The sequence below is a fragment of the Euprymna scolopes genome, unplaced genomic scaffold, assembly GCF_053919585.1.
Source record: "Euprymna scolopes isolate OS-2025 unplaced genomic scaffold, ASM5391958v1 sca49, whole genome shotgun sequence".
NCBI lineage: Eukaryota > Metazoa > Mollusca > Cephalopoda > Sepiida > Sepiolidae > Euprymna > Euprymna scolopes.
The window spans coordinates 84,146-92,500 of NW_027633535.1; the positions used below are offsets into that span (position 1 = coordinate 84,146).

Consider the following 8,355-nt stretch of genomic DNA (forward strand, 5'->3'; position numbering starts at 1 on the left):
CGCCGCGTTGTTGTCGTTTTTTTTTTTTTTTTTTTTTTCCCCTAACGTTCGCCGTCGCACGGACGAAAGGGTGAGAAAAAAAAAAAAAGCTCGAAAAAGCCGCCCAAAAAAATCGGACCGAGGAGCCGCTTGCGAGAACGCGCCATGTGCACGTTGTCTCTCCTCGGTTTTCCGAGCACGAACACGACGCCGGTCGGTCGGTCGGTCGACGAAGGCGACGACGAAGGTGACGGGAAAATTTACGCCGCCGCTGCCCTGGTCCAGCTCCTCCCCGATGACGGCTGTGATGTTGACGTTGACGTTGGCGACGACGACGACGACGACGGAGACGACGACGACGACGAGACGGCATCGATGGCGACCACGATGACGACGACCTCGACGAGTTCAGTCTGCACCTTGACCTCCGATGTCCGTGTGCACTGCCGTCGTGCTGTTTGTCGTTTGTCGTATGTATCGCTGTCAAGGGTGCCGTTGTCGTTGTTGTTGTCGACGTTGTTGCTTGCTCTCTCGTCTCGGTCGGTTGGTACGTTGATGACGACGACGACGACGAAGACGACGACGACGACGACGAGACGGCATCGATGGCGACCACGATGACGACGACCTCGACGATTCCAGTCTGCACCTTGACCTCCGATGTCCGTGTGCACTGCCGTCGTGCTGTTTGTCGTTTGTCGTATGTATCGCTGTCAAGGGTGCCGTTGTCGATGTTGTTGTTGTCGACGCTGTCGTCTGTTCTCTCTTCTCGGCCGGCTGTGACGTGGACGTTGACGACGACGACGACGAGACGGAATCGATGGCGACCACGATGACGACGACCTCGGCGAGTTCAGTCTGCACCTTGACCCTCGATGTCCGTGTGCACTGCCGTCGTGCTGCTTGTCGTTTGTCGTATGTATCGCTGTCAAGGGTGCCGTTGTCGTTGTTGTTGTCGACGTTGGTCGCTTTCGTTCTTTGAGTCTCGGTCTCGGTCCAAGTCAGGGGAGAAACAAAAAAGAGGCCATCAGCGCGGGCAGCGCGCTTCTTCTGACGGCGAACCCCCTCGAAAAATAAATAAACACGTGCCCGTCGTTGTAGTTGTCTGTCTTATGTCGGTCGGTCGGTCGGTCGGTCTGTCGTTCTGTCGAAACAAAGTCCCAAATTCCAACGATACCTGGTTGATCCTGCCAGTAGTCATATGCTTGTCTCAAAGCTTAAGCCATGCAAGTGTAAGTTCACGCCACGCATTAGAACGGGCGAAACCGCGAATGGCTCAGGAACCGGACCTAATCCTCGGGACCGTATTCCTCCTCGGAGGCGATGGATAACTGTGGCAATTCTAGAGCTAATACATGTGACACAGGCCGCGATCGGTCGGCGCGCCGTCGTCGCCACGCCTCGCGCGCTGGCACCCGCGTCGGCCGTTCCGGGTCGCGGCGCTACATATTAGACTGAGACCGATGCGCGTCATTCCGTCCTCCCGTCGTCGGCGTTCCCGCTCGCGGGTCCGTTCGGTGGCGGGGCTCATAGGGCGGCGCGCTCCGCTTTGGTGACTCTGGATAACTCACTGGTCGATCGCACGAGCTTTCACGCCCGGCGACGGGTCTCTCGAGGGTCCGCCCTATCAACTGTCGACGGTCGGTTAAGTGCCTACCGTGGTTACTACGGGTAACGGGGAATCGGGGTTCGATTCCGGAGAGGGAGCATGCGAAACGGCTACCACATCCAAGGAAGGCAGCAGGCGCGCAAATTACCCACTCCCGGCACGGGGAGGTAGTGACGAAAAATAACGACGCGGGACTCTGTCGAGGCCCCGCGATCGGAATGAGTACACTTCAAATCCGTTAACGAGGACCAACCGGAGGGCAAGTCTGGTGCCAGCAGCCGCGGTAATTCCAGCTCCGGTAGCGTATATTAAAGTTGTTGCGGTTAAAAAGCTCGTAGTCCGAACTCGGGTTCGTGGTCGCGCAAGCGGCCCCGGGGCGGCGGCGCCATCGTCCGTCGTTGACTTTGGTCGTCCGTTCGCATTCCCGGCCCTTTCCGCCGGTGTCAACCGCTAGCATACCCGCCACGCGGTCCTGCCGGCGAGGTGGACGAGGAGGTCGTGATCGGGATCCGGGAAAAAAAAAACAAGTGGTCGTCGGTTCGGTTCCGGGAGTAGTCTAACGGGGGGGTGCTACGTGTGTGTGTTTGGGTGCGTTCATTCGCATCCCCGCACTCTGACCCCCGCGCTTCTCTCCCTCTCCCTTTCCGCGCGTTCCTCTTTTTTTTTGAACCCCCCGGTCCGCTCCGAGTCCCTGCTTCGTGTCTTGTCTGCGCGCGTGTTGCGGTCGGCGGTTTCTCCTCCAAGGGTGCTCTTAACCGAGTGTCCGCGGCGGCCGGTACGTTCACTTTGAAAAAATTAGAGTGCTCAGAGCGGGCTGTTCAAGCTTGCATACGATAAGCATGGAATGATGGAAGAGGGCCTCGTCTACGTCTGTCGGTCTCCGTCTACGGCGAGGCAATGATCGAAGGGAGCGGTCGGGGCCACTCGTATTGCGACGTTAGAGGTGAAATTCTTGGATCGTCGCAAGACGAACTGCAGCGATGGCGTGTGGCAAGCACGTTTTCCTCGATCAAGAGCGAAAGTCGGAGGTTCGAAGACGATCAGATACCGTCGTAGTTCCGACCGTAAACGATGCCGACCGGCGATCCGCCGGCGTTCGCTTCCATGACCCGGCGGGTAGCCTGCGGGAAACCAGAGTTCGGTTCCGGGGGGAGTATGGTTGCAAAGCTGAAACTTAAAGGAATTGACGGAAGGGCACCACCAGGAGTGGAGCCTGCGGCTTAATTTGACTCAACACGGGAAAACTCACCCGGTCCGGACACCGGTAGGATTGACAGATCGATAGCTCTTTCTCGATTCGGTGGGTGGTGGTGCATGGCCGTTCTTAGTTGGTGGAGCGATCCGTCTGGTTGATTCCGATAACGAACGAGACTCCGGCCTGCTAACTAGTGCGCCGATGTCAGTGATTTTTACGGCGGGCTCGGCGTCCTCCGTGGCGCTCGGGTCCGGGTCGGTTTTCTCACGCACTTCTTAGAGGGACGGGTGGCAGAAAGCCACACGAGGCGGAGCGATAACAGGTCTGTGATGCCCTTAGATGTCCGGGGCCGCACGCGCGCTACACTGGAGGTATCAGCGGGGACTTCGCCCCGGCCCGAGAGGGTTGGGAAACCTCTGAACCACCTCCCGTGATAGGGATCGGGGCCTGTAACCAACCCCGTGAACGAGGAATTCCCGGTAGGCGCGGGTCAACAGCCCGCGTCGATCACGTCCCTGCCCTTTGTACACACCGCCCGTCGCTACTACCGATCGAACGGTCCGGTGAGGTCCTCGGATCTGGCCGACGACGCCGCCGGGCAGTGCGCGACGTGTCCGTCACGACACTCGTGCATCTACGCCTCGGCGTTCGATGCCTGGAGAAGACGACCGAACCCGATCGTTTAGAGGAAGTAAAAGTCGTAACAAGGTTTCCGTAGGTGAACCTGCGGAAGGATCATTACCGTTTTCCCGTTCGAGACTGGTTTGTTGTTTTCCGGCCTACCTCCTCTGTCTGTCGGCGTCAACGCCTCGAATGCGCGCAAACAAACCTATAAAAGGCGGAGCGAGAGATAGATTTGTGGTGACGCGGAGGTTTTTAAAGCCCCAGCTCTTCTTGCTTGCTTCCGCGTCTTACCACCTGTTTGTTTTTTCGCCCACCGCAAGTGATGGCCGCTTCTTCTTTGCCTTGTCGCCGCTTTATCGTTTTTTTTGTTTTTTTGCAGCCGCTGTGCCACCGCCGCTAGCTAAAAAAACAAACTACTCGCGACATTGCAATGCCGTCACGCCTCCTCGCACAGACCTCCTCGCACACTACTAAATCTATATAAACAAAAACTAATATAAAAAAACCAAGTGCTGAACCCTGGACGGGGGATCACTCGGCTCGTCCGTCGATGAAGAGCGCGGCCAGCCGCGATAACTGATGCGAATTGCAGGACTCAGTGAACATCGACACCTCGAACGCACATTGCGGCCCCGAGATCCCTTGTCTCGGGGCCACGTCCGGTCGAGAGGCGGAACGTTACATGTCTTTCTCCGTTAACGAAACGACATCTTGCCGTCCCCGTGCCCGCCCGGTCCTCGGCACGGTGGTAACCGGGACGTCGCAGGAGCGAGTGACGAGGGGGAAGAAAAATAAAAAAAGAATTGACTCCTTTCAATGTCTTTTTTTTTTTTAAAACCCTCTCCGGCCTCCTCCTTCGTCTCCCGCTGGCAGACCGCGGAGTCTTTTCCCTTTTCGACCGCGTGAAGAAACACTGTGGAGGAGGAGCAGGAGGAGTCTGTCCGAAAGCAGCCGAAGGGAGACCAAAAAAAAAGTACCGACCTAACCGACTGCCGACGTAAGCGCCGCCTGCTCGTCTCGCTCTCTGCCTCATGAAGGTGTCTCTCAGCGACGCCTCGAGCAGCGCGACGAGCACGGCCGTCGCACCGTAAAAAGGTGGCCGCGTCGTAGGCAACGCAACGTCGGATGGGGAGGACCCACGCTTTTTTTTAATTGTTGGCTTCTTCATTTTCGGTCGGACGGGCGCTATATCGGCCAGCCGTCGTCACACGGAGGGTACCGATCGAGATTCCTCTCCTCCAAACACCACACTCTACTAAAAACCGCCGCCCTCGGCTCGGACGAGACGACCCGCTGAACTTAAGCATATCGCTAAGCGGAGGAAAAGAAACCAACCGGGATTCCCTTAGTAACGGCGAGTGAACCGGGAGAAGCCCAACGCCGAATCCCGTCGCAAGTTAAAGGCTTCGGGACGTGTGGCGCATGGGTCGAAGGCAGCCGTTCGTTTTCGTCTCGCATAGTTCGGAGTTCCCTCGATCGGGGCCGCCCGCGGCGGGTGCCAGGCCCATTCGGTGCGGACGGCGAGCGACGGCCTTCGATCCGAGAGTCGGGTTGCTTGGGAACGCAGCCCAAATCGGGTGGTAAGCTCCATCCAAGGCTAAATACCGGGACGAGTCCGATAGTCGACAAGTACCGTGAGGGAAAGTTGAAAAGAACTTTGGAGAGAGAGTTCAAGAGAACGTGAAACCGCCCAGGGGTAAACGGGTGGGACCGCTCACCGCGATCGCGGGGGGACTCAGTCCGGTGCTGCCTAGGCTCGAGCCCAAACTCGATGTGTGTTCTTGAAAGAGAGGCCGTCGCGGCACAGGTCGTCGTTCGTCGTGTCCGCGGGGGACTCGTTCCCCGCGGTTCCAGCTTTTGTGCCCGCGTCGCCGACGAAGGAGACGGGCCGCGTGGATAGCGGGAAGGGAAACGTGGTGACGACCGCGGCGTCGGTAGGTGGCTGCGTCGGTTGGCTGCGACGGAGGGGACTCGTCCTCTCGATCGCTGCTGCCGCCGGGCCCTAACCCGCCGCATCCGTCGCCGCCGCTTCTTCTTTCCTCCTGCTCCCTCCGCGCGCGACTCCGCTGCACCCGTCCCCTTCATCATCGCTCGGCGTAATCATGGCGCGGGCGCTTCGGCGCGACCTCCGCGCGGCCGGCACCGGACGCACTTCCCCTCCGGTCCGTCGTCGCGACCCGTTCCCGGCGTGCAGGTCGAACACGCGGGTTTTTTTCCGTAGGCGGCAGGCGTTTCATCACCCTGAAAACCCCCGTCTTCCCACCTTGTGAAGTCGGGGGCCACCGGCCGTCGGGCCCGCGAACGTAACTGCCCCTTTCTGCCGGGAACGGAGGAAATCTGACACGATCCGTTACACGTGGCGAGCCGGTCCGTTTTGATCCCGCCGGAAGTCGCGTGCGGGCGACGCACTCTGTGTGTCGCTCCTTAGGCGCCCCACCGTCTCGGGCGCGTGCGCGATGAGAGGCGGGATAGGACTGGCGCGGCCTCGCCGTCACGCACCTCGCCGACGTTTCGGGTTCTTGTCGGGGGCAACCCCGCCCGCGCCCGTTTCCGTTTCCGGAGAGGTCGCTCGGCGACGCTTTTTTACTCGAGCCGCCCGCCACCCCGGGTCAGCGACGTGCATCGGCAACCCACCCGACCCGTCTTGAAACACGGACCGAGGAGTCCTGGCCGTTCGCGAGTCGTAGGGGCCACCTCTGACTAACCCCGAAGGCGAAGCGAAAGCGAGAGAGCGTGTAGGAGGGCGTCGATCGGGAGAGGTGTCGTGGCAAAGTCGTCCGGGGGTCGTCGGGGGGTGTCGTCGGTCTCGTGCCGTCGTCTTCTCCTCGCCTCACCCGCCTCCGAGCCGTGCCCGATCCCGCCGGCGCGGCGTTTTCGGCCTTCCGCCGTCGCTGCTGCGGTGCCCGCAACTTTTCCTTTTTTCTCTCTTCCCGAGAGAGATAGGAGAGGGAAGGCTCGTGGCTGACGTGCGGTTGTTTTTCCCTCCTCCCCGAGAGGGGACCGGCGCATCATCCAAAAAGGGGAATTGCCGGGCGCCAGCTTCCATATCCTCCTTCCGCCATCGGTGAGATCCCGCGGCTTGAACTAGTCCTATTTTGTCGTCGAGTTTAGGCGCTGCGCGCGGGCGCATCACCCCCGGGTCGGTTTCCCCTTTTTCCGAGTACGACTCGGCCGACTCTGGCGTAGCGAGCGACCAGGGACCCGAAAGATGGCGATCCACGCCCGGTCGGGATGAAGCCAGAGGAAACTCTGGTGGAAGTCCGAAGCGCCTCTGACGTGCAAATCGATCGTCGGAACCGGGTGTAGGGGCGAAAGACCAATCGAGCCGTCTAGTAGCTGGTTCCCTCCGAAGTTTCCCTCAGGATAGCTGGCGCTCGATCGTCGCAATTCCATCCGGTAAAGCGAACGATTGGAGGCCCCGGGGCCGTTCACGGCCTCTGACCTACTCTCGAACTCGGAACGGGTGGAACGGGCCGACTCTCCCGAACGACGGAGCCGACCCATCCGGCCGCCGCCGCCAGCACGCTTCGCTGGGCGGTTGGTCACCTCGAATGCGAGTGCCAAGTGGGCCACTTTTGGTAAGCAGAACTGGCGCTGTGGGATGAACCAAACGTCCGGCTAAGGTGCCTAACGCGACGCCCATGAGATCCCCGAAAGGGTGTCGGTCGATATAGACAGCAGGACGGTGGCCACGGAAGTCGGAATCCGCTAAGGAGTGTGTAACAACTCACCTGCCGAATCGACCGGCCCCGAAAATGGATGGCGCTGGAGCGACGGACCGATGCCGGACCGTCGCGGCGAGGAGCGATGAACTTTCGCGCCGAAACGATGCCGCGACGAGTAGGAGGGCGCCGCGGCGAGCACGGAAGCCTAGGGCGCGAGCCCGGGTGGAGCCGACCGCGGGTGCAGATCTCGGTGGTAGTAGCAAATATTCGAACGAGACCTTCGAAGACCGAAGTGGAGAAGGGTTCCGTGCCAACGGCGGTCGAGCACGGGTCAGTCGGTCCTAAGACGCGGGCGAAAGTCTTCCCGAAAGGCGCCGGATCCGTTATGAAAGGTGAAAGGAAAGCGAATCGAATCGAATCGAATCAAAAGCCCAAACAAAAAAAAAGGCCGGCCTCCCGTCGAAAGGGAATCGGGTTAATATTCCCGAACCCGGACTCGGAGAGGGCCCGGGGTGGCGACGCTGTCGGCAGCGATGTCGGCGGCGCCCCGTCGCTTCCCGGGCGAAACCGCGGTGACGCAAGCGAGCCCGGAGACGTCGCCGGGAGCCCCGGGAAGAGTTCTCTCTTCTTCGTAAAGGACCATGTCCGTGGAATCGGCTCGTCCGGAGATACGGAAAAGGTACCTGTAGAGCGCCGCGGCTCGGGCGGCGTCCGGTGCGCTTTCGGCGGCCTGGAAAATCCGGGTCCGGTTTCGCAGCTCTCGAGTCGGTCCGTACCCACCATCCGCAGCAGGTCTCCAAGGTGTACAGCCTCTCGTCGATGGCATCAATGTAGGTAAGGGAAGTCGGCAAAATGGATCCGTACCTTCGGAAGGAAGGATTGGCTCCGAGGACCGGGTCGGTCGGGCCGTGCCCGCGCGAAGCGAGGAACCGGTACGGGCTGTAGCGTTCGCTCCGTTCGCGCTTTGCGGCGAAGGCATAGGGGCCGCGGCGGTCCGTGTGCGGCGGCGTGTTCCGGTCAAGCGGTCGCGGTCAAGCGAGCGTGTGTTGCGGGTCGGAGAGCGATACGGGTGGGAGTCCGCCGTCGGGCGGCAGGAGTGTGGCGTCGACCAAAAACGGCGGGGGACCGTCGGCGGGGGTCGTCTTTCTGGCGGCGGCGGTTCAAGCGGCTTTTCTGCGGGGTGCTTCGCTCCGGGGTCGGGGTGGCGGCGGGCGGCTCCAAGCCGTTCGTCGCAACGTCTCCGTCCTCCTCGAAAAGGGGTGAGGCTGCCTTGCGGACGTGTC

At 60.6% G+C, this 8,355-nt stretch overlaps 2 non-coding genes and 1 pseudogene across 2 annotated transcripts in view; all 3 read left to right on the plus strand.

Annotated features, from left to right (window-relative positions):
- The first annotated feature begins 1,153 nt into the window (after positions 1-1,153).
- Positions 1,154-3,524, plus strand: LOC145274845 (small subunit ribosomal RNA; annotated as a pseudogene).
- A 398-nt stretch (positions 3,525-3,922) lies between these two features.
- On the plus strand, positions 3,923-4,080 carry LOC145274840 (5.8S ribosomal RNA). The gene has a single exon (XR_013866966.1). It is a non-coding gene; the product is annotated as a 5.8S ribosomal RNA (ribosomal RNA).
- Positions 4,081-4,673: 593 nt separating this feature from the next.
- The window catches only part of LOC145274864 (large subunit ribosomal RNA), a 5,716-nt gene continuing 2,034 nt past the window's right edge, over positions 4,674-8,355 (plus strand). The window contains exon 1 of the ribosomal RNA XR_013866979.1: positions 4,674-8,355. This exon is cut by the window's right edge and continues 2,034 nt beyond it. This is a non-coding gene — a ribosomal RNA (large subunit ribosomal RNA).